Genomic DNA, 27,485 nt, shown 5'->3' with positions numbered 1-27,485 from the left:
AATGGAGGTGACAGAATGGATTAGGTAAACAGGTACAGAGAGTTCATTTTTGTAAGAAGAAATAAAAGGTATTGGGTTAAAATTCAATCGTGATAGATTAGCTTAAACAAACAGGAATAGAGAGTTCCATTTTGTGAAGTTCTGGTATAAATTCTGTTTACTGGTATTTAGGATGGATCTTTGTGGTATGCCTTGTTGAATAGGTTGGTTTTCAGTAATTTTCAGAAATTATTTATGTCATGTGTTGTTTTTATGGATTTTTTTTCTTTAGAAACTGTATAAAATTTCATCTTTCAGGCAAGGAATTGATACCATGGTGTTTTCAGAAGTTCTATTCTTGTTTTGAACATCTACAAACTAATGAAGTGCTAATCATGTTAAGATATTGGTGCTAAATGATTAGCATAGTCACACCCACACTCTACCTCCCAGACACACCTCTCCACAAAATATAATATAAATTTCTTTAGCATGTGGTATGCAAATTTACCACTGTAAGCTTTCTTATGCTCCGGTAAGAAATGTGTTAGTGCTTACTCCAGCTTACTAGAAGGACACCAAAATGTTTTAATTGTAAAAATGTTGATTCTTTTATTGACACTGTGAATGTATTCATTTTCCTCAAACTGCAGGATTCCTATTTTTATTTTTAGTAATATCTTCTAAACCCAAGTAGTTCCAAATGTGACTTCATATTTTTTTGTAATAGGTTTGTAGTACTGCGGAAGAGACATTTATTTATTCCATTTACGTATTGCTGTATCTGTTATACTCCAAAACACTGAATAATAAAGATGAATACACCTTTAAATCTACAAAAACACAAATCTTCAATAAATTAAATATCTTAATCAATTAGCATGGTGATAATGTCAGAGTGCTTGCTGATTAATACATCCATTGACATTCTTCACCCCAACACATTTCTTCCCCCTCAACAACCCCCCCCCCAAAAAAAAAAAATACAGTGCCCTTAGTGCAAGAAGATCACAAAACTAATGCAAAACCCTTTAGAGTTTACAGATCATTTTTCCTTCATTAGGGCTTGCATTTAAACCTACAGAAGCGCCCTTAAAAAGTTAAGTCTTCAGTTCTTTTACAAAAAAAACCAACAAAAAGGCATCCTGATGTTAGGCAAAAGTCAATTTATTCCAGTGTTCAGATCCAGTCACTGAAAAAAAATATGTGATCAATTAGTTTTTAAAATTACTTTAGCAACTTTTAGACAGTCTATCATCATACCATTTACTATCCAGGAGAGGGAGGGACCCCAATCTATCAGTGAAACAGTGACACCTGGCCTGATTATGGCAATGTGGGCTATTATTAAGTGCATTTATGCTAGTAATCGAATCATGTATGTGTGCAATGTGTACTTAAGTGTTAGAACCTATTTATAAAATTATCCCCTTTATGCTATTTTTTTTTTTTTTGTTACATTTGTACCCCACACTTTCCCACTCATGGCAGGCTCAATGCAGCTTACATGGGGCAATGGAGAGTTAAGTGATTTGCCCAGAGTCACAAGGAGCAGTCTGTGCTGGGAATCAAACTCAGTTGCTCAGTTCCCCCAGCCCAAAGTCCACCACCCTAACCACTAGGCCACTCCTCCACTCCCTGTCAGTTGTATTAATCGTTTTATAGAGCAAAATAGAATGAAAATCATTTAGTAACAAAACATTCACTGAAAATCAGCAGAGATAATTTAGGAACCTCATCAAATAATATGATCTATTGGGTTTTGAAAACATCTCTATTTCCAAATTTGTTTTGTAATAAGGAAATTGCATCTTCTAAGGAATTAAGGGGCCCTTTTACTAAAGCACGCCCAAAAGTGGCCTACGCTGGTGTAGGTGTGTGTTTTAGATGTGCGCTGGTCCATTTCTTGAGTGCACCTGGAAAAAAGGGATTTTTTATTGTGTCAGAAAATGGACATGCAGCAAAATGAAAACCAACAGGCGTCCATTTTCAACCTGAGACCTGAACGCCACACGTTGAATTAGCAGTAAGGTCTCACATGCTGACCTGGCTGTAAGTGTCCAGTGCACGCCAACTGCCAATTACTGTCGGGTAAGTGCTCTGCGGTAGAAAATAGAAAATATTTTCTACTACGTGTTTTAGGCACACGCCAAAAATGGAATTGCTGCCTGGCGCATGTGGTAGCCTGGCTGTAGTGCCAATTTGACACACATTGAATGAGCATAGGTACCTCTGTGCCTTAGTAAAGGGCCCCTCATTTCCTACAGAATAACATGGAAAGGGATTCTCTATAGTCAAACATTTCAGCACGCCCTTTAATAACGCAATATGAGCATATTTTCTTTTTAAAAAGAGATAGCATAATATAGAGGTTTAAAAAAAAACATTTTCCCTTTTTTCATCTTCAAGATCCAAAATTGTGTCATGTCACAGGCCCAGAAATCTTCTCATTTTTATGTGCACATGATGAATCACTGAATTGCATTAATATTTTCATCTAAAAAATTCTTACCTATGAAATGAAGTATTAGGAAGCATGCAGGAAGCCTCAGAGGGTTCAATAGGGTATACATCCACTAATTTTGTGGTTCTTATTACAGATGGATGTGAAAACACAGACCAGCAGAAACAATGCACAGGTGGATCAAAGAAGTGAAAAAGCAACACTGAAACTCCACTTTCCATAAATCAGAATCTTGCATTGTAACCTCTGTGCTTAAATTGATGATCATTTGGTTTTCAAAAGATTAATCTTATAATGTTAATTTGAAACATAGTTTTGTCATCAAAATTCAAGTTGATTAAATAAAACAATCTTAATCTCAATGAGCACATCATATTTGTCTGCGAATCTTTAAAATCAAAATATGGGCCAGCATTCACTTTTAGGAAAATAGGAGCTCAGTTGTTTTTTATGGGTGTTATTCCTAGGGACTATAGTAGCAGGCCTATTTGAAAAACTGTGTAGGTTGGAAAATTCTATGATGTTAGTAACTGACTCAGAAAACTATTACTCCTCTGATCCTCCTTGCATGACTAGAACCAGATCACTACAAAAGAGAACTCTAGTAGGTTTATACAACATGCATAAGGAATGCCTTCAGTTTTAGAATATATGGGAGAATCTGGTGGTCACACTGTGCTATGGCACTACAATTCATTTACTACGTTCATGAACATTTTTGCACGCTTATTAATCTTGATCTGTGATCAAGATTTAATAAACCCCATCCACTGGTATGGGCTCTGTGAAGAGATTCACCCAAGGTGGTGTACAGCACGTACAGTTAAACATAAAACTTACACGTTTGCTAACAGCATAACAATAATAAAATAACCAAGAATAAACAAATACAATAAATGAGGTAAACTTGAAAACAGTAAATTGAAACCTAATAATATAACTATTGTGAAAAAGTATCACAAATATACACATTTAACAGCACTGGAATTTAAATACTAGAGATATAATACAATGCTAGCATAATACTAACGATACACCTATTAAACATGCATTAGAACATTCAACTAACATAGATGTGATGCTAAAGGTTTTCTACAATACAGTTTACTATATAGCTGAGGAACTAAGATTGGAACAAAATGCGTGGTACAGAGTCAGTTGTGATGATTTGATGGTTAGCTAAACTCAAGGCCAAGTTCTTTGTATAGTTAAGCAAGCTATAAGGAACTAATCTAAGTTACAGCATATGTAGTCCAGGTGCAGAATGAATGTATAGTCAATCACCCTATGTATTAAAGGCTTGGGAGAACAGCCAGGCTGTCACCTGCTTCCTGATGGTAGTCTTGAGTTATATGCAGCCCCTCTGGGAGTAAATTCCAGAGTGTGAGGGCTATTCCTGAGAAGGCTTGTATGATGTGGCAGGTATCACATCATACAATGTTTTTTGACCAGAGTGCAGATATTGATGATCCTTGAGAGGACCTTATAGGTCTCAAAGGTGTGTAAAGGGCTAACTTATTCTTTAAGAACTCTGGCCTATTTTGTCTGAGGACCTTGAAAATCAAACATAGAGTTGGTTTTCTTTCAGTTAATTTTCTTTTTGGTAAAATGACACTATCTGCTTTTATATTGTACTCTTATTTTTATTTCTCTAATATCTGTAAAATATTTTGTTAGAAATCTTCACCAATGGTCATTTCAAACCAGGTCTTGTTCCACATCTGTCCTGTGACTTGAATTAACCTAGAGGTGATGATACAGAGATGCCACATATGAAGGAAGTGGCTGCTCTCTGCAGTAGAGGATGCTATGTTTAAAAGACCTCTTTGGTTTTCTGTATATACAGTAGCTGTCCCCCAACAGGATGAATAAGGGGAAAATAATAAAGTCCTGGAGAGCTGTGGTTTGGTTGGGAAGAAGAAGAAGGTGGAATAAGACCTTATTGCACTGACGATAGTAAATACAGAGCAACAGCAGCAGTCAAGCAAAAAACTGGAGACGGCCAGAGTCAAAAGCAACATATAAACAGAAAATCCTCAAGGAACTCCTCTGTGAAATTCTACAATAGAACAACCCAAAAACACACTGCAAAAAGGGCAATTCAATAAAGGGTGCCCAAATGTTGGTACCACTTGTGTTCACCAATTTTTAGAACTGGTGCACTTATGCATGTGATGTCATAAATCGGCATTTACTGACATTATTGCTAAGCTCTATTCTATAAAACTGGAGTGCTAGTCGCATGGGATGAATTCTATATTTGGTGCTGAAAAAAATGAAATTCTATAAGCTGTGCTTAAAGTTATGCGTAGTTTACAGAATAGTGATTATGGCCAGGAATTGTGCTTAACTTTAGGCACGGCCATTTGCACCAACTGAAACATGCTACAAATGTACACACCTAGAGGAGGAGTGGCTGTATATAATGTATGTGCAGAAGTAAAGATAAAGAAATGCAAGGAACTGTAGTGAAGTGTTTTTAGACAAATGCCAGATGCCTTTAACTCAGGGGAAGTATGTGAGGCAGTAAAGATAAGCAGGGTGGAGGAGGGGGGCGGTTGGAAATTAGGGAACGGAATCTGCTGACATTTACAAAAGAAATTTATAGATTAGCTTTGACATACACAAGGCTAACCATTGTGTAAAATGTATATAAAAAGAGTGATACTCAAATGCAACCAAGCAAAAACTTTATCTATCCTGTATGTCTGCAACTGCTGTAGTAAGTATTTTTGCTTCCTGTATAATGTTCTTATACAGCCTCTGTCCAAGGGAGGACAGTTGAAATAAACCTTTTTCTTGAACTTTATTGTTGATGTGATGTTTTTATACCTTAAAGTGCTATAATTAGCAAATTGGCAACCGCGGCAGGATGCTGCTCGCTGGTCAGTAAGGATCTAGTAGGATCCTTGGAATTGAAGTGAAGAAATTAAGTTAATATTTTTGTGCCTCTTTCCCTATTATCTTCAGAAATGGCCAGTCTGGAGTGAGTAGGTGTCAGGGCATAATTCATCGAAACTGTAAGTAGAAACTGAAGCAAAGATACAGATTTTGTTTTGATTTCCATTGTGGCATTGTTTTTATATTTGCTGATATATGTTCTTCTATTTGTGTGTTATTTCCTTTTTCTCTTTTGGCTTGGTTTCTGTATTATGAAGCGTTTTAGTTCTAAATCCAAAGGGACTGCCCCAGAGATGTGTGGTGCAGCCGGGAATGTCCCTCCAGATACTCCTTATGTGCTATATATAGATAGCCGCAAGAGTTGTTCCCCCCCCCCCCCCTTGTCCATGTTAGGGAAACTTTCCCTTTTGATTCAAAGCTTATTGCAGAAACCTGTGCTAAATGGGCCAAATATGCGGTTAAAGATCCTTTCCTTGCCTGGCCTGTTACTGGCTCTTTTAAGAAATCAGATCTTATGTCTTTATTAAACTTTTTACAGCAGAATAAAAAGGGAAAATCAGGCCAGAAACATCTTCATGTATTGAACCTTTTTACAAGTCTCCTTCTGTTTCTTTTCAAATTGAACAACTGGTACTCCGGAAGAACTTCACTCACAAAACGTGGAAGGATCCGGTTTACATTGGACCGTTCACTATTAAGGAATTAACTGCCACTACAGCCCGACTCACGGACCACACAACATGGGTACATTTGGCAGACCTCTGCCTCTGTCCGTCACCATCCTCCTCCTCAGCACAGTCCTAGTTTTCTTATTGCCCGGACACACCTCTGCTAACACCTACATTGAGCACATTCAAATGGCAGCTAAGACATTCAACTTGACTGACTGTATTATATGTACTCCTGTGATGTCATCTTTTTCTTCTGTTCCCGCTACAATCTTTGGACATACTATGATACATTTGAGTGGTCATCACATCTGTTTTCCAATAATACATGTCGCAGAGATGATGGACAAGTTCTCTGGCGAAATGAAACTTTTGATCTATGTCATTTTAATGCTACCTCATCAACAGCCAGAGGTCCGTGAATACTCCCTCAGCAGTGCCCTCTGCAAGCACTGATGATGAAGCATTACAGTTAGCTTTAGATTATATTAATTCCACACATCCATTAACTAAAACACGTTTAGATGCTTTATCTGCTACTGCTTGGCTCCCCTTTGCTGGCTCTGCTGTAGCTGATGAGTTAGGTATGTCTATACGCAGACTACAATCTCTGTTGCATGTAGTAACACATGAGTTAGACATTGTTGTAAATACTTTGCAAAGCCAAATTGATGACACTGCTCGTCATGCCATGCAGCTATACCCGTATAGCTGTTGATTTTTTTATTAGCCCAACAGGGTGGTGTATGTGCTATTGTCAATGATACATCCTGTTGCACAGTGATAAGGAATCAATCTATTATAGTAAAGAATGCAATGCAAAGGATCCTTTCCCTTGCTAAATTGAAGGTATCAGATTATGAGGGATTATTGGATGGTTCTTGGTGGGATACAATTACATCATGGTTTAAGAATTTGACCCCATGGTTAAAAGGTATACTCATGTTCTTCCTTACTGTGTTTATAGTGCTACTGGTATTGTTATGTTGTACTCCTTGTCTTATGGCCATTTGTCGCAAGGTATGTGAACAAACACTTAATTTGACAGTTCCAGTTCATGTGAATGAACAGTATGAAATGCTGCACATCGCAGAAGCAAACAAATATGACAATTTGAAAAGTAATATAAACCATGCACAATGAAGTATCACTGTACGGTTTGATAATGCCCAGGTTTGATAGAAACTGTTGTGAAACGCCATGACGGCTTGATGAGCGCATGTTATACATAGAGGGGCATAATCGAACAGAAACGCCTATCTCCATGGGCGTTTATCTCCGAGAACGGGTCCGTGAAGGGGCGGACCGAATTGTATTTTCGAAAAAACATGGACGTTTATCTTTTTTTGAGCTGGGCGTTTTTGTTTTTCAGCGATAATGGAAACCGAAAACGCCCAGCTCAAAAACGAATAACTCCAAGACATTTATTCGTGGGAGGGGCCAGGATTCGTACTGCACCGGTCCACCTCACATGCCAGGACACCAACCGGGCACCCTAGGGGGCACTTTTACAAAAAAAAAAAAAAAAGGTAAAACAGCTCCCAGGTGCATAGCATCCTTCCCTTGGGTGTTGAGCCCCCCCAAATCCCCCTCAAAACCCACTGCCCACAAGTCTACACCATTACTATAGCCCTAAGGGGTGAAGGGGGGCACCTACACATGGGTACAGTGGGTTTGGGGGGCGGTTTGGAGGGCTCCCATTTACCAGCACAAGTGTAACAGGTGGGGGGGGGGGGGATGAGCCTGGGTCCACCTGCCTGAAGTCCACTGCTCCAGTGACCTGCATACTGCTGCCAGGGAGGTGGGTATGACATTTGAGGGTGAAAATAAAAAGTTGTGAACCGGCATATTTTGTGGTGGGAGGGGGTTTGTGACCACTGGGGGAGTCAGGGGAGGTCATCCCCGATTCCCTCCAGTGGTCATCTGGTCATTTAGGGCACTTTTTGGGGCCTTATTCGTGGAAAAACAGGGTCCAGAAAAAGTGCCCTAAATTCTCGCTAAAAACGCATATTTTTTTTCCATTATCGGCGAAAGGCGCCCATCTCTGATCGGCAGATAACCACGCCCCAGTTCCGCCTTCACCACGCCTTCGACACGCCCCCATCAACGTTGTCCGCATCCGCGACGGAGTGCAGTTGAAAACGTCCAAATTCGGCTTTTGATTATTCCGCTTTATTCGTTTTTGGGAGATAAACGTCTGTCTCCCGATTTGGGTCACAATATAGGCGTTTTTCTCTTTCGATTATAAGCAGGATAGTGTTCACTAGCTAACAGTGTGTCCAACTATAACCTGGTCAAGCCTATGGTGAACCTTGTGGCAAGGTTCAAGGGAGGATTTGTATATAATGTATGTGCAGAAGTAAAGATAAAGAAATGGAAGGAACTGTAGTGAAGTGTTTTTAGACAAATGCCAGATGCCTTTAACTCAGGAGAAGTATGTGAGGCAGTAAAGATAAGCAGGGTGGAGGAGGGGGCGGTTGGAAATTAGCAGAGAAAAAGCATGGGAACGGAATCTGCTGACATTTGCAAAAGAAATTTATAGATTAGCTTTGACATACACAAGGCTAACCATTGTGTAAAATGTATATAAAAAGAGTGATACTCAAATGTAACCAAGCAAAAACTTGATCTATCCTGTATGTCTGCAACTGCTGTAGTAAGTATTTTTGCTTCCTGTATAATGTTCTTATACAGCCTCTGTCCAAGGGAGGACAGTTGAAATAAACCTTTTTCTTGAACTTTATTGTTGATGTGATGTTTTTATACCTTAAAGCACTATGATTAGCATGGCCTAGTGGTTAGAGTGGTGGATTTTGGTCCTGGGGAACTGGGTTCAATTCCCACTGCAGGCACAGGCATCTACTTGTGACTCTGGGCAAGTCACTTAACCCTCCATTGCCCCAGGTACAAATAGCCACATTGAGCCTGCCATGAGTGGGAAAGTGTGGGGTACAAATAAAAATAAATTGTACACATATCACCCCTTATTCTATAAAAATGTATATAAATGCTAGGAATGCCCCCAGTTCTGCCCATGACCCTTCCATTTCCACACTCCTTTCTTTTACTCAAGTGTAAAATCTAATTAGTGCTAATAACTGCTTATGTTTATTTGAATGTTTGATATGTTGCCATTTCTGATTTACAGGTCAAAGCAGTTAACAATAAAAATTATAAATAACACAATAAAAACAATGCTAACAATGATAGCACATTGCTTAATCATAACACCAAGTTAAACAGAATTAAAAGCATAAAATAACATAAAATCATACAACATTGCAGGCTATTTCAACCAGTGGCAGGAGAAGAGATCCCGAATGACACCTGAAAAAATGTGTTTTAAAAAGATATTTCAATTTAGTAAAGGAGATTTCAGATTGTATAGGAAGAAGTAAATGATTCCATAATTTTGGGGCTAGGTAAAAGAAGACAGAATTTTTGATTGAAAGGGGTACGCTTGAGATCTCAAGTGAGAAAAATGTATAGAGGGAGTGCTCCTAGTTTAATCCAACATTTCCTTATATAAAACCATTTCAGCATTCTTATACTCATTTCATTCCTGCTCTTAATGATGGCCAATACAAAGGTAAACAAGATTGAATTGGCTTTCACACTTAGCAGTAGAGCCAAGCATGCAAAATTTGATCCCCCTTCACCTTTGAAATCAGTGATAGATAAGGCCAATGCCTGCAACACTGCTTTATTGGTGGTCCAATTATAACAAATCACACAATTGTTCACTGAAAATGTGATGGACACCAAACAAATTAAAGCAGAGGTCTCACAAATTAATGTTACGTTCCAGTCCTTCCAAGCAAGGATGGCACCATATGCCTTCCCTGGTGGGCACAGCGGGCCTATGGATTATTTTAATGGGCTGGAAAATGAATGTGTGGCAAAATTAAAACCAGTGTGCATCCATTTTTGGCCTGAGACCTTACTGCCACCCATTGACCTAGTGGTAAGGTCTCATGCACCACCTGGGCGGTAAGCATGCAGTGCTCGCCTACTGCCGTTTACCGCCGGGTAGGCACTCCACAGTAGAAAATAGAAAATATTTTCTACCACGTGTTTTCAGAGCTCGCCAAATTTGGAATTACTGGCTGGGGCATGCAGTAGCCAGGTATTAATGAGGATTTTGCATGTGCTGGATGAGTGTAGGCCCTTACACACCTTTGTAAAAGGGCCCCTGGATGCATAAAACTGTCTGGACACCTGTCAAACAGCACAAAGCAGACACCATTTATTCTAATTTATTCTGGTTTTGCTCATAGTCCATAGGTACCTTTGATCTTCTCATGTCCTTCCTTACAGGGTTTTTGGAGGGAAGAAAGCAGTGACAAGAGTTTAACACAATCCTTAAGTAGTGCTGTCACAATATAAATGTCAAGATAGGGATTCCCTGTGTTTTGTAACTAAATATACTACCATGTCAGGCAAAGTTAGTAAAGTTATTCAACAACATTTGGCTGTATTGAAGATACATTCTTGTTTTGAACGGTCTAAATGTCTGTTCTCTTATGAGAAGAACTGGAATTTGGAGGATCGGATGAGCCAAGGAGATGTGTAGACCATAAAGTAGAAAAACTTGGATTGTTAGTTCTGGGAACCATAGTTGTGGTCAATGTTCTGTGTGCTCTATAATATTTGAAACTTCTATTTTGTTCATCATTTATCAGGCAAGAACTGTGATTTGCAATGCTCTACTATGTGCAAATCAACAGGGGTTATATATGCAATTCAATGGCCTTGTGGATTACTGTACACTGTTCAGATTTCAAGATCTTTGAAGACCAGAGTGATAGAGCACTGCTCGTGTTTTAATACAGAGAAACTGGAAGAACTGGTAGTAGCCTACAGTCAGCAAAAGCAGCATGTTTTTTCCACCTTTAGGTGCATGGTTTTAGAACAATTATAGCAGTTTCAGTGTCGTGGGAATTTTGCCAGGCATTTGAGACAAAGGGAGCAAAAGTGGATATATATATATTTTTTTTTTCAATTCTGTGGAACCATATGGACTTCATGTTAGGCTGGAGTGGTCAGCATTTTTTCTAAGCCTGCCATTGGCTCCCATTCAGGGTGGAGGAGGAGCTTCTTAATGAAAAATTTTAAATGTTGGCGTCTAGATTTGGCTCAGTTGTTGAGTTCTGTGGTCTAGAAACAGAGAAATGTTCCCCTGATGCAGCAGCAGCAACACAGAGAATCCCTGTCGGGTTAATGTGGTTGCTGTGGTTTTTATGGGTTATAAATTGTTGAGAGGACAATTGTAAGACACAGACAAGTCCAAGAATTATACAGCACCAATTTCAAGTACCAGATAAGTGGTTGATTTCAGCAGCAATAGAATTGTTAACTGTTTCCGTATGAGAAAGAAGTTGCAACATTGTTTCAAGAAAGAGTCTTTTTGTCTTACAGCAGAGGTGATGTTTTTTGACCTGTGATGTTTGAGTTGCTTGAGGCACGAACATTGTGTTGTAATATTAGACAACTGACTGAGGTCTTTTTTCTCCACTTTGTACATGCTGTTTCATTAGAAAGGCTTTCCTTATGAAGTAGCTGTTCTATCCTTGATAGACAAATTTTTGTTTTGATTTTCTAAGTTTATATTTTTATGCTTTGTGGTGATTATCTGTATTGTACCATACTCTATATATGTTTAGTTTGTTAACTTACATTTTTTGTAATACAAAAATTGAACTAGATGGAACGTATAAGTGGAATGAGGAATACAGCTTGCTGAATAAGGGATTGTCACAGAAGATAAGTATAAAGGAGTGTCAAAATGAAGTGCTTTATGAGTAATGCAAGGAATCTTAAACCAGATATGCAAGTTTGCTGGTAACCAGTGTAGCTTAATCCGTAGTGGGGAAGCATGATCATAATTGCTAGCCTTGCAAAGAAAACAGGCAGTGGAATTCTGTAATATCTGCAATAACACAATTGATATTTGGCAATGCCACAGTACACTGAATTACAATAATGCAAAGGAAAAGTTACAAATGCATGAACAAGTGTATGGAGTGCTGAAAGATCTAGGAACTTGCATATAGAACAAAGACAAGGACGATAAAGAAAACACAGCTTAAGTACCTGTGAAATTTGTTTATTGAAAGAGAGTTCAGAATCAAAAATTGCCCCTAAATTGCAAAATAAATTGACAGTAGATATTGATAAATTGAAGAGCAAAGGAGTAGAATATGGTTCATCATGAGAACCCATAATACAACAGGAACCCTTTTTTGTAAGATTCAGAACCAGCTTATTTGTAGCCAGCCAGTGTGATAGAGGAAAGGGACATTGTATAGTATTATATTGTATTAATGAATTTATATTCTGCAATAAACCCTTAGTCATGGTCACAGCTGTGCTCCATGCCCCAACTTACCACTGGTTTCATCGGGCATGGGGTCCAGGGTCTGCAACTTCTTCTGGGTCTTGGGCCATCACCTCAGGGAGGTGTGACACCCATCTGGGAGTTCCTGCCACTTCAGGGGTTCTAGTGGTAATAACTAATGAGCCCAAAGAAGGCTCGTATTTACTTCTTCATCTGGGGTACTGACACCTGGGTGATCATTCTCACTTCTCCCTTCCCGACTGAGTACCCCAGGTACTGGATTTCTTGTCCTCCCATGAAGCACTTTTTGGGATTCACTGTTAACCCAGCGGTCCGTAGACTATCCAGTACTTCTTTTACCTGGATGAAGATTGGTGGGTCAATCTTTACTGTAGATGACAGCCGTGTAGTTGCCATGGGGTTTGAATAGGCGATCCACAATGTGCTAAAAGATAGTTGGAGCTCTGTGAAAGCAAAACGGTAGCACCATGAACTGGAACAAACCCTGGGATGGTGAAAAGGCTGTCTTCTCCTAGGCATCTGGGTAAGAGAAACCTACCAATATCCCTTGGTCAGGTCCAAGGTCAAGGTGAATTGGGCCTCTCCTAGTCACACAATGAGTTCATCCACCCTTTGCATTTGATAGGCCTCTAGTGTAGAACAGTGGCGTAGCCACAGGTGGGCTGGGGTGGGCCAGGGCCCACCCACATAGGGCTCAGGCCCACCCAACAGTAATACACATTTAGCAGTAGCTGGTGGGGATCCCAATCTCTGCCAGCTGAAGACTCCCCCCTGATGGTAATGAAAACGCTACTCTCCACAATACCGGCACCTGCACATTCTCAGCTTTCAGCGCCTGCCTGCTGCAGACTGCCAAGGTGGAGAGAAGCATTTTTCCACCAGCTGAGATATTTTTTTGGTGGGGTGGAGAACACTTGGTGCCCACCCACTTCTTGCCTAGGCCCACCCAAAATCTACTGTCTGGCTACGCTCCTGGTGTAGAAATAGCGTTCACCTTCCAGAAATCAATACAAAACAATGGGAGATGATCAATTACTGGTTTACATTGCAATGGCTCCCAGTTCTAGCATGTCAGTAACCTCTTTTACCACAGCCTGCTTTTAGCCTTCTGGGATTTGATATGGGCATTGTCGGACTACCACCCCTGGATCAGTGAATATATCATGAATTGCAAGGTGGGTCTGGCCGGGCACTCTGGAAAACACATCATTCATTCTGGTGGACAAACTGCTCCAGATCGGTCTTCTGTGAGATGGAAAGCTGGTGACCAAATTGAACTTGCAAGGGTCCAGGTTCTATATTGACTAACAAGAATAGATTATTACAAAAAAAAAATGTATTGCAAAAATAATATATAGTAATACTCAATCAAATTAAATTAAAACCACCTAATGCATCATCCTCCATACATGTCACACAATACCACACAATACCATTAATCCAGTCTTCCTATCTATACATTCACTATCTAACAACACTCATATAAGTGTCCATCAGTAGATGATAATCGGAAAACTACAAGCCACTTTTAATTAATTAATCATCTGAAGAATGAAGAGTGAGTCCACAATGTCTTGTATTGTATAACTCCAGAATTCAACTCGTGGATATTTAAAGTGTCCTTTAAATAAATGAATGCTTTGCAGTTGCAGTCCACAAGATATTGATGTAACCCATCATAATCATCAAACTGAAGGTCCAAATTTGTCTTGTTAACAGCTCTACACAAGACTGTGTTTCATCAAAAGGCGTCCTCAGGAGCCATTCAAGTGCCACCTTGTTATAGTGGCTGTTCTGTTAATAATCATGAAAACAATACAGGGACATAGATTTAGAACTTCAATATACCAAAATCACTCCATCGTTTAACTTATTAAAACTGACTTACATTTATTGTCATAAGCTCATTTTCAACCTGTCCTCATGGATGGGAACTACATGGGTTCAACTGCCAAAAACACTGACACATGTACACTCAGACAGTCCATAAATAAAGAGACCTATCCCCAAACCGCATGATGTCACCATTATCCACAATTCAAATATCTGTTAACATATATATTGCATTACATTACTTCTGCCCATTCTACTTCCTTATTTAGTCCAAAAGGGTGAAAAGTGTGCCAAAAAAAAAAAAACGTTATTCCACTCTTAACAATTTCTGAGATATATTGCCCCCTCTAGTGGTGTTAACTTGTAACAACTTTAAATCATGTAGTGAATGTTTCACATCAACCCAATGGCTGACCAGGGGCGCTTCCAACAACTTCTCCTGATATTGCTTAAATGTTCACCAATCCTAAGTTTAATCATTCTACTTGTTTGCCCACATACCACTTTTTACAGGGGCATATAATAACATAAATTATCCCTACAGAATTACAATTACATAAGTACATAAGTAATGCCACACTGGGAAAAGACCAAGGGTCCATCGAGCCCAGCATCCTATCCACGACAGCGGCCAATCCAGGCCAAGGGCACCTGGCAAGCTTCCCAAATGTACAAACATTCTATACATGTTATTCCTGGAATTGTGGATTTTTCCCAAGTCCATTTAGTAGCAGTTTATGGACTTGTCCTATAGGAAACCGTCTAACCCCTTTTTAAACTCTGCCAAGCTAACCGCCTTCACCACTTTCTCCGGCAACGAATTCCAAAGTTTAATTACGCGTTGGGTGAAGAAAAAGTTTCTCCGATTTGTTTTAAATTTACTACACTGTAGTTTCATCGCATGCCCCCTAGTCCTAGTATTTTTGGAAAGCGTGAACAGACGCTTCACATCCACCTGTTCCACTCCACTCATTATTTTATATACCTCTATCATGTCTCCCCTCAGCCGTCTCTTCTCCAGGCTGAGAAGCCCTAGCCTCCTTAGTCTTTCTTCATAGGGAAGTCGTCCCATCCCCGCTATCATTTTAGTCGCCCTTCGCTGCACCTTTTCCAGTTCCACTATATCTTTCTTGAGATGCAGCATCCAGAATTGAACACAATACTCAAGGTGCGGTCGCACCATGGAGCGATATAATGGCATTATAACATCCTCACACCTGTTTTCCATACCTTTCCTAATAATACCCAACATTCTATTCGCTTTCCGAGCCGCAGCAGCACACTGAGCAGAAGGTTTCAGTGTATTATCGATGACGACACCCAGATCCCTTTCTTGGTCTGTAACTCCTAACGTGGAACCTTGCATGACGTAGCTATAATTCGGGTTCTTTTTTCCCTTATGCATCACCTTGCACTTGCTCACATTAAACGTCATCTGCCATCTAGCCGCCCAGTCTCCCAGTCTCGTAAGGTCCTTCTGTAATTTTTCACAATCTTGTCGTGAGTTAACGACTTTGAATAACTTTGTGTCATCAGCAAATTTAATTACCTCGCTAGTTACTCCCATCTCTAAATCATTTATAAATACATTAAAAAGCAGTGGTCCTAGCACAGACCCCTGAGGAACCCCACTAACTACCCTTCTCCATTGTGAATACTGCCCATTTAACCCCACTCTTTGTTCCCTATCCTTCAACCAGTTTTTAATCCACAATAGGACTTTTCCTCCTATCCCATGACCCTCCAATTTCCTCTGTAGCCTTTCATGAGGTACCTTGTCAAACGCCTTGACTCTTTAAATAGAATATTTTTTGTAAATGATAATTAAATAAGGTATTGCCTTCTATCACATGACTACAAAATCGGCATGATGAACAAGCTGCAAAACCACCTTCATTAAAGTATTGCCCCTGCTTTTGATTGGTTAAAGACATTAATTCTGCTAAATTTCGACCCCTCTGATAAGCAAATTTGGGAATTTCTTGAAAAACTGAATGCACTTTTAAAATATTCCAAGATGTCAAGATTTTACTACATAATGTCATAGTTTGTAATGAATATGGTAATAGTCATACTGTGGTCTGCTGAAATAATGACCTCTGGGAAATTGGAAAAATCCCAGCCAGCCCCAAACTTCTGGTAAGGTAGCTGTGTCAAGACTGCTATTTCCAGATGAGTTTGCCCCACAGGTGTTTTCACCTGCTTCCTGAATGGGATGCTTCTACAAAACTGCAGTTGTGAGTGGCTACAACATTCACATCCATGGCATCTTCAAGTATATCCTGACAATCTCTCACTATGTGACTTCTTTCCCCACATTTGAAACAGGTGGGAGAGTATGGATCCCACAACCGAGGTAAAGATATGTGGTTTGTTTGTGGGGATGAGGATTTCTATTGTTCCAACCCTGGATGGAGGGTGGTTTCTGATTTCTCTGGTTGTCCAGTTTTTCTCTTTTCCTCCCAGGACTTCCAGAATGCTTCTTCTCTTTATAGAGTTCTGACTGTGGTTGTGCTTGGTAGAAGGCTTCAGCTGCTTCTAAGGCACTCTTGGAAGTCAATTTAAGGTGCTACTTCACCCACTGCTTTATAGGTGGGGGTAACCCTTCATGGAACTGTTCCAGGAGGACAACTCTTGTGATCTCTGGGCCTGTCTTTCCTTCTAGTTGCAACCATGTCCAGGCCATATCCCTGAGTCAGTAGAAGAAACTCCGGGGGTTTTCTTTAACTTGCATGGACCTCTTCCATAACCGCTGCTGGTAGGCCTCATGGGTACAGCCTGCCTTCTCCAATATGGTGGCTTTTAGGTGGCCATCTCTGCAGAACTGACATATTAGAAAGATGCCCATAATGTTTCTGGCCAACTAACAAGGTAGGCGGTTCTCTTGAGTTCAGGTTGGGTGCCTGGGCAGCCATACCTTGTTTGGTTGATAGTTCTGTTGTAGCTCTACTAGCTTCTGCAACACTTGCTGCTGTATCTGTTTTTGCTGTTGTCATTGCTCAAAATGTGCCAGCATATACTGTTGTTGCTGCTGCTGCTGCTGCTTTTGTATGATCTCCTGCTGTTGCTGCTGGCCCTCCACCAGAACTTGGAGTAGCCTTTCCATGCTTCTGCAGTATCGTTAGCTGCCAAAATCGCACAGTGCACCAGTAAAAAACAAAAAAAACCTGCCTGTCCTACTCTAGCTATATGTCTCCCCCTCCTAACTCGGGCAGGGCTAACTCCTTTTGCCTGATGTCTTGGTTTGGTATCTTCAATAGGCCTAGCGCCTCAGAGATCATGGATCCAACTTCCTCGGACAGAATAAGCTGAAGGAACCCATCACTGCCACCATATGTGATAACCCGGGCAAGTATTATGGGTGGATCTATGAATAACACAGCCAAACAGGTATTTAAATGTGAAATAAATGGTTTATTTAGCTGATACCTGAGACCTGTTACTTCTCAGGGCCAGGAACATCAGGTGCAAAAGTCTCTACGGTTCATTAAACAGTTGAGGAGGCCCCTGGCTAGCAGGCCAAACAGTCTGTGGATGGTGGAGATGCCACACCCCAAACACAGTCCATAAGTTCTCAGTTCCTCTGAGACCCAGGTCCTGAGAGACAGACCTCCAAGCAAGGCTTGCAAGTCCTTAACAAGCAGTAAAATTGGCTTACCTCAGCCAGGTAACGATTAGTACACAGGAACTGCAACAACATCTGCTGAGATTCTAGTCTTTCTTCCCTGGGCCTCCTTAACATTAGCCAGGCCCCATCTTATATACTTCCTGATTTTGGCTCCATTCCTCACTTTCTCTCGGGTGGAACTGGTGCTCCTAAGGTGGCTTAGGCTGTCTATGGGAAAATGTTTAATGGTGAAGGGCAGAGTTCTATAAACCCCCTCATAGACATCTTAAAACTGAGGCAGTTCGACTACACCTGAGTATTGGTGACCATAGGGAGGACATTGCTCTTTATGTCCTCCAGACATTCATGAAGACCATTGTCTTGGGTTTACCATGGCTACAGAAATACAACCTGACTTTAGACTGGGAGAGAAATGAAATTACTGCCAGGATTGATACCTGTCACCAACGTTGCTTGGATTTTGAGATAGACACTGTCACCTCAGCCACTGCTAGTATTCCTGATGATGTTTCCTGGACTGATAGGGTTCTGGCTAAGGTATGCCCCAAACAACAAGTGAAGACACATCCTCCATGTCAGTAGAACAAGGATGCTGTGGATCTTCTACTGGGAGGAAGGTTTCTTCAGAGTAGAACTTGATCCCTCTTAGTATCCAAGATGAAGGCCATGGCTAGAGATCTTCCAAAAGAACTGTCTCATCTTACTTCATATACCATGCCTGAAGAACCAGACCTTGAGTGCATGGTCCTTGACATCCCTGATTCCGGGAAGGCCCACAGATCCAAGGACAGCTCATGGAATTCCCCTTGTCACTGTCTCATTCTGTGACTTACCAGAAGGTTCCAGTGTATGTTTTCACCAAAGGCCCTCCCCATCCCAGGACTGAGAAGGGGAGGACCTTTGGGGAGGAGGTACTGACACAACTGTGGCCATGTCCCATGCCCCAACTTAACTGCTGGTGCCTTTGGGCATGGGTTCTTGAGTCCATGGCTCCTTCCAGGTCTTGGGCCACCTCCTTGGGGCGGTGTACTACCCATCTGACAGTTCCCAGCACTTCATGAGTTCTGTTGGGCCTGCTGACTCTCCTCCATGGGAGTCGTACATTTCTGGCTGGCACCAGCTTCCTTAGGTGCGTGTGCATGCCAGCCATAGGAGGACCAATGGGGCTCCCACTGATGAAGCTGTGTCCCTGGGCTCATATAAGGAAGCTGGGCACTTCCTCATTTGCCTTTGCACCAGGTTCCTTCATGGTGCCTGGACATCCTTGCCTAGTTGCCCAACCTGTCTTGCCTGACTTCTAGCCTGCCTTGCCTGTACCCACATTCATGCCTTGCCTTTCAGATTCTACCTTGCCTCCAAGCTCCAGTCTTGCCTCCTAGCTCCTGCCTTGCCTTTCCCTGCTTTGCCTCCAGAATAGTCTGTCTGGCCTCCAGACCAACTCACATTGCCTTGCCTCACCCCATTTTGCCTCCAGACTAGCCTGTCTTGCCTCCAGTTCAGTTGCCTCAGCATTCCTGTCTCCTGTCCTGCTTTGGCGTTCCTATCTCCAGCCCTGTATCATTTCCTGCTTTTGTCCAGCCTTGCCCTCAGCTTTGTGCCTAGCATACGTGACTTGCCTGATGACAATCAGGGCCTGGTTAACCCTCGGGTTGACTGGATAGCATCAACTCGGCTGCAAACCAAGGGCTCACTTTCCATGAGCTGTGACACTCTTATTTACAAAGTAGATTAAGGTAATAAAATAATGTCTCATATCAGAAGGAATTAACAATAAAAAAGCACAAAGTAATAAAAGTAATATCCTTTAACATGACTAATACAAACATCATTCCTCTCTAGTAGGATAAGGCATATGTACCTAAGTTACAATCAATGCTTTGAAAAGAAATAGATTTTCAAGGCCTTTCTAAACAAAAGATAAGATGCTACTCATTGAATTTCAGTTGCAATAGTATTCCAAATTTTTACACTTTGAAAGGTAAAAGAGCACTCCCACTTTCCAACTTATATCTTTCATAAAAGGGATGCTTGATAAGAGCCGTTCCCTGCTGTTACTTGACAATAGTAATGATTTAGCTATTTTCTCTGGATTCAGTGCAAAAAGACATCAGCTAAACAAGCAAGTTTAAAGTTTATGCAACTGTCAATCTTTAACCAGTGCAGGTCATTAAGTTAGGGGATAGCTTTGCTATATCCTCTCAAATTCTAAATCAGCCTAGATGAAGGTATTTTCTAATAGTTGAAGTTTTTTCTTCAATTTCACAGTTAATGAACAATAAAGTGAGTATGTGGTCACCATCAGTGTCAAGAACAACAGATATGTCAAGAAAGATGAAAATTGAGCAAATGCCCTTTGTCTGGACACAAATAGGTCACTGGAGATTTTGGTAACGACTGTTTGTGTACAATATAGAGGGTGAAAGCCAGATCCTCTTTACTTATTTGTTTACAGTGGCTTATGGCTCTTGACTGAGGTGCAGATCTCTTACTGGCTGCACATTTGTTTTCTTCTCTTTCATATCTATATTCCTGTTTTTAACCTGGTTGGTTGTTCTGCTGTGTGGGGTCCCTTTCCTGTTTTAAAATAGTGTTCTTTTCCTTGAGACATTTTATGTTTTTAGTCTGTTTTAGAAATATACAATAAACATAAAAATTAGAGTGGATCAAGAATAGCTTGAACTGAAAGACAGTCAAGTCAGTGGAGGTGAACAGTACATTCAATTAGCTTAGATACAAAATGGAGGCGAAAGACAGCATGGTATTTAATAAGGTAAGTAGGGTCCATTGAAGATTTTTTGAAGAATGCACTTGAAAGTAATCCAGGTATACTGAGTATATGAAAGAAGGAATGACAACAGGGGTGATACAGCTGAGAAGTTGAGTGGGAATGGGATCACTGGAACAGAAGATTCACAGTTTTCTCCTCTGTGATTTTAGAAAAAGAAAGAAAGGGTGATAGGGGTCAAAGGAAGGGTATGGAAACATTATGGGGAAAGGGGGAGATAGAGGTGACCTCATAGAAAATACAAGATTAACCCCCAATTATTTGTGGGTCCCATATTTCAAGCCTAGTCCTAACTTAATTAAATATTTGCCTTTGAAAACATATTATCAATTTAGTGACAGAAGTGTGAAGTAATAGTGTTGATTTCTTAATACTAGTTTTTAATAACATCTGCCTCAATCATATTGCATGTGTTTCTTCCACCTCATTTAAGATGTCAGTAACAGCAGGTGAGTAACTATGCATATCTGAAAAGGTCAAATGTGACTAATACATGCTGTAATGAGAATGACAATGTATTATGTACCAAAGAGTGGGGAGTAGCCTAGCAGCTGGTGTAATTGGGTTATTCAGGGCTTACCCTAAAACTACACATTAACTACCTACCCCTATATCCCTTAGAACAGGAGTAGGAGAAATAACAGGTAATTGTGTGACAGGCTACATATTTCATTATCACAAGTACAACAGCCCCTACATTTGGAACTATGGTAAAGAAACAAAAAACCCCTAAAGCTGCTGCTTTCAGTACAGCTTCTACCACTGTCAAGACCAAACCCTTGGACCAAGACAAGATTCTGGTTTCATATGATAAATGTACATACATTGAGTCCCTTGTGAAAGAAGTACAAGAACTAAGAGAAGAAGTGGTAAGACTAAGAAACATCTGGGACAACCAGAAATTTGACCCAGATTCTCTGGTCAAAACGTTGAGGACTTCCAGCAAAGGGAGAGAAGATCTTGGGCAGACAGAGCACAACTGGAAGAAGGTCACCAAGTCCCACAAGATCAATCCTCCAACTCCACCTTCTATTCAGCTAAAGAATCGGTTCACAGCCCTGGAGGTAGAAGAGCTAGAAACATCTAAAAAACAGGAGGAAACAATGACCAAAAATGCCTTCACAGCCGGACAATTAGCCCAAAGAAAGAGAAAGGTAGTGGTGGTTGGAGATTCACTTCTCAGGTGTACTGAAATGCCCATCTGCCGGCCAGATATGTTGTCCAGAGAGGTGTGCTGTCTGCCAGGTGCCAAGAATCGCAATATTGTGGAAAGATTGCCTAGACTCATCAAGCCTATGGAACACGCTCCTATGCTGCTCATCCATGTTGGCACAAATGATACAGCTAAGTATCCTACTGAACGTATCGTATGAGACTTCGAGGCTTTGGGTCAGAAGGTGAAGCATCTAGGTGCGCAGGCTGTGTTCTCATTGATCCTCCCTGTCGAAGGTAAAGGTCGAATGAGAGAAGCTCGCATCTTGGAGATAAATGCATGGCTGCGTGGTTGGTGCCGAAGAGAGGGCTTTGGTTTCGTAGACCATGGGATGATTTTCCAAGAGGCACTGAGCGGTGATGGTGTCCATCTGTCAGTGAAAGGAAGGAGTGTCTTCAGCAACAGGCTGGCTAAAGTACTAAAGAGAGCTTTAAACTAAAATTGATAGGGATGGGTATAAAAGGCCATGAAGCCATAATTAACCCCAAGGAAGATAGGATACATAATGCCTCTATAGAAGGGAATAAAAAGAGTAAAATCTGGAGAGCCTTGTATACCAATGCCTGTAGTATGGGAAACAAATTTCCAGAACTTGAGGCTACAATGATGGAAGCGGACTCGGATTTAGTGGCGGTCATGGAGACATGGTTCACGGAGAACCATGACTGGGATGTTGCTATACCTGACTATAATCTATTCAAGAAGGACAGAGTAGGGAAAAAAAGGGTGGAGGTGTGGCATTATATGCTAAGAATGATATCCAAGTGATGGAACTGCAGGACATGTGGGGTAGGGAAGAAACACTTTGGGTTAAACTGGAAAGAGGGAAAGGAAAATGTATCTATATCGGAGTGATATACAGACCTTCCTCACAGTTGGAGCAAATGGACAGAGACTTAATTGAAGACATCTGCAAGATAGCTAGGAAAGGGGAAGTACTACTGATAGGTGACTTCAATATGCAGGATGTTGATTGGGGTGTCCCGGCTGTGGGGTCGTCTAGAAGCAAAGAGATCTTAGATTCCCTACAGGAAGAATTGTTCTGGCACTGGGTATCGCAACCGACGTGGGATGGAGCTGTTCTGGACCTGGTGCTTACGAATGGAGACTACGTATCTGACATCGAGGTGGCGGACCATTTGGCATCTAGTGATCATCGTATGGTATGGTTCAATATTAAAACAGAAGAGAGGGCTCACTTGAGATTGAAGGTCCTGGATTTCAAAGGAACTAACTTTGCTGAGATGTGGGAATTTCTCAAGGAACAGTTCGCGGGATAGGAACAGCTGAAGGATGTAGAACAGCAATGGACAAGACTGAAAGGAGCTATTTTAAAGGCGACTAACCTTTATGTTAGAAAATTACATAAAAAGTAAGAGGAAAAGAAGGCCTCTCTGGTACTCAAATGTAGTAGCTGAAAAGATAAGGGAAAGGAGGCTAGCCTTTGCATGTTATCAGACGACTCAGAAAGATGAAGACAGGAGAGAATACCTAAATAAGCGAAGAGAAGCAGGAAAAGCTATCAGGAAAGCGAAGTGGCAAATGGAGGAAAAGATAGCTAATACGGTAAAATTGGAGGACAAGACCTTTTTCAGATATGTAAGTGACAAGAGGAATTGCCATAATAGCATTGTGAGGCTCAAAGCTGAGGGAGAGAAATATGTGGAAGATGATAAGGAAAAAGCAGAACTGCTTAACGATTATTTTAGCTTGGTGTTCACAAATGAAAGACCGGGGGTAGGGCTGCAGAAAACAAAGGCTAAAGGGAATGGATGTATGGTAGACCAAGACTCGTTTATGGAGGACTGTGTTAGTGATGAGCTTACCAAACTAAAAGTAGACAAAGCGATGGGGCCTAATGGGATACACCCGAGGGTGCTTAAGGAACTTGGAGAAGTTCTGTCGGCTCCACTGACAGAACTCTTCAATGCTTCCTTAGAAACTGGAGTGGTCCCTGTGGACTGGAGAAGGGTGGATGTGGTTCCTTTGCACAAGAGTGGAAGTAAGGAAGAGGTTGGGAATTACAGACCTGTCAGTCTGACCTCAGTGATGAGTAAGCTAATGGAAACGCTTCTAAAAAGGAGGATTGTGACATTTCTTGAACTACATGGAATGCGAGACCCGAGGCAGCATGGCTTCACTAGGGCAGGTCATGTCAGACAAATCTGACTGTCTTCTTTGACTGGGTGACCAAACAGTTGGATGTGGGAGGGGCGCTTGATGTGGTATACTTGGATATCAGCAAAGCCTTTGACACGGTTCTACACAGGCAACTGATAAATAAATTGAGTGCCCTCGGTGCAGGACCTAGAGTAACTGATTGGGTAAAAAATTGGTTGAATGGTAGGAGACAGAGGGTGGTGGTAAATGGAGCTTGCGCTGAGAAAAAGGAGGTTGTCAGTGGAGTACCGCAGGGATCGGTCCTAGGGCCGGCTCTTTTTAACGTGTTTGTGAGCAATATTGCGGAAGGGCTGTCTGGTAAGGTTTCTCTCTTTGAGGATGATACTAAACTCTGCAACAGGATGGACACCCTGGAGGGTGTGAATGACTTGAGGAAGAACCTAGCGAAGCTAGAGGAATGGACCGATATTTGGCAACTACGGTTTAATCCCAAAAAATGCAGGGTCATGCAGTTGGGTCGCAAAAATCCGAGGGAAATGTACAGTATAGGGGGTGTAGTGCTTCAGTGTGCAAAGGAAGAGCGGGACTTGGGGGTGATTGTGTCTGATGAACTTAAAGCTTTCAAACAGGTAGAAAAAGCGCCGGCCAAAGCCAGAAGGATGCTTGGGTGCATAAAGAGAGGCATGACCAGCAGGAAAAAGGAGGTGATAGTGCCGTTGTATAAGTCTCTGGTGAGGCCTCATTTGGAGTACTGCGTGCAGTTCTGGAGAACACACCTACGGAAAGATATAAACAGGATGGAGTCACTCCAGAGGGTGGCTATGAAATTAGTAAGTGGTCTTGAATGCAAAAATTATAGGGACAGGATTATGAACCTCAACATGTATACGCTGGAAGAGAGGAGGGAGAGAGGAGACATGATAGAAACGTTTAAATATCTCAAGGGCATTTATGTACAGGAAGAGAGCCTTTTTCAAATGAAGGAGAGCTCTGGAATGAGGGGGCATACAACAAAGTTAAGAGGGAATAGGCTTAGGAGTAACCTAAGGAAGTATTATTTCACAGAAAGGGTTGTGGAGGTGTGGAATACTTCCCGGTGGAGGTGGTGGAGTTGAGGACTGTTCCAGAATTTTAAAAGGCATGGGATAAGCATGTGGGATCACTTAGGAACAGGAAAAATTAGGGGTTACAGAAGTTGGGCAGACTGGATGGGTCATGTGCCCTTTATCTGCCCTCATGTTTCTATGTTTCTATGTTTTGCTGCCATTTTCAAATGTAGGCTACACATATTTTATTCACTTGACCTAGCAAAAACATTTTTATAGTAATTATTTTATTGCCCTGATGGCATGTGAATTATACCTGTAATGATTTCATAAACTAGTTCAGAGTCCTTTGGCAGAAAAGTCTAGTAGCTGCTAAGCTGGAATGTTACTAGCCCAGTTTCAGTATGCTGCCACTAGAACCCACTCTCAAAGAATAAATACCTTAATAGAGAGGCACAATTTCCAACCATGAAAAAGACCTTACACTAAATCCTGACAAACTGGATGATTACCTGGATAATGACTCAACATCATCAATGGAACAGAACATGACAATTCCAAGGGTGATTTTCATAACAATCTAACCACATTAGAACAAATTCATGTGACTAGATTTTCCCTTCAAAAACATGTGTCTTCAGCCTAACTAAAAGTATAAATGCTCTTCCATGGCATGTGTATTTTTAGTTAGACTGTGAGATATTCTTTGAAGCATGTGTGGAGGGGCAATTTCAAAAACATCTAAGTGAAAAAAAAAAGCGCCCAAAACAAAAAGTTCCCCCAAAATCATCCAATAATGGATAGAGCTAAAAGACATTTTAATGTGTTCCAAAATCAGCCCCCAAAACATGCAAATTTAGGATGCACTGTAGAATGACATAGATATTCTCAGACAGTTGGTTTCCCTATTGGAAAATTACCTAGTGAAAACTACTAAATGTGGAAGTAGCACCACAATGGAAGTACATTGTCTGCCATGACAGGAGGTGCACCCTTTTCCATGTGCAAAACATCCCATACCCTGTGCATGTGGAAGGGTGTTCCCCAAAAAGCAAAATGTCAGAATGGCTTGAGTGCAACTTTTCTCTTGTTCCTGGTACTGCTATGCCCCAGCCACTGCAGGTATCTGTTTAAATGCCACTATTCACTGCCCCCACATAATGTGGCCATGACAGCCTGGAGGCTGATTAGGAGGACCCTGGGAAGGTGTGTATAATGCAGTGCTGCAGAAAGTTCAGCATCAGCCATGTCCAAACACCATATATTTGGCACGGTCACAGGCAGACTGTGATTTAGCGGGAAGGTCATCATGCCCCTTCCCCTTTCCCGATGGGACACACTTGCTGAAAAGGCAAGAACATATCCCCCATGCTCATATGAGACCCCCTCCCCTGCATGCAAGGCAGAAATGAAGGGCTGCACATCTCTAAGACTCCCTTACCTAAGACTCCCTTACCTACGCTCAGGCCTGTTGCTCTATGCCTACATAGATAAATGCAAAGTGGCAGCACCTCACAAATGCAGACCCTGCAACCCTAAATTCCACATCCCACGCTTGACTGAGCATCACCACTTCCCTTCCAAAATATAGATGTTACCAGGAAAGTGCTCCCACCCATCCACAATCTCCATGCCCATCTAATGTCAGCCAGCACCTCTGGTCTTGCAGTGACTGCATGCACCCTAGTAAGCCTCCAATTTGGCTGCCTTCAACTGTCACAGGCTAGCTGAGGAGCACAGCAAGACATGTCATATTGAAACCTGGTCGGTCAAGCTAAATAGGACCACCACCTGAACCCTGTCTCCTCAAACTTGTATTTTGCAGACACTTCAGAATCCACTGAGACCTCAGATAGGTACTGTTGACCAGATCCTGCTGCATGTCATGACTATTACCAGGGCCACTGAGATGGGGGGCAGGGGGGACAAAATTTGAGGGCGGGACACAGGGAGGGAAGGCCCGAAGGGAGGCGATCTGCAGATTGCCGCTGCTGTGCTTCTTTCACACGGAGCGAGGTCGAGGTGAGGCGCTATGATTTTAATTCAGGGGGCCTGGACTGGTGGTGGACAGAGGAGGGCGGGTGTAAAGACCTGTTGCTCCATTATTTTCAATATGTGGTTATGCAATGCTAACAACAGCTGTGGTTACAACAGCAATAGCACAACACTGGGGAAAGGAGACTGCAGATGCCTGGGTAGAAGAGAAAACATACAGGATGTGTCCAACTGACCCTCTGTTGGCACAATCAAAGCAGCTTCTTGTTACCAAGAAGTGCTCAATCAGAAGCCAAGTCAATGGATAGTGATCTTAAAAGGGCAGTTTCAGAGGAAGCCTTAGTAGACACTGAAACTGCTACCTGCAGGTTCCCAGGCCAATACAGAAACCATTAGACCCTGCTTCTATGACAAATTAAAGGTGCACAGAATGGCTAGTAAACTATAATGGCCAACAGTAGCAGTAGGACTTAGTTTCACCACTGCAGCATCTG

General features: G+C 41.5%; 1 protein-coding gene across 3 annotated transcripts in view; it reads left to right on the top strand.

Moving 5' to 3' along the window:
- The window catches only part of LOC115470295 (hornerin-like), a 406,057-nt gene that overhangs the window by 10,749 nt on the left and 367,823 nt on the right, over nucleotides 1–27,485 (top strand). The window lies entirely within an intron of this gene.

The sequence above is a fragment of the Microcaecilia unicolor genome, chromosome 5 (assembly GCF_901765095.1).
Source record: "Microcaecilia unicolor chromosome 5, aMicUni1.1, whole genome shotgun sequence".
NCBI lineage: Eukaryota > Metazoa > Chordata > Amphibia > Gymnophiona > Siphonopidae > Microcaecilia > Microcaecilia unicolor.
This window is presented reverse-complemented; position numbering and strand designations above follow the sequence as displayed.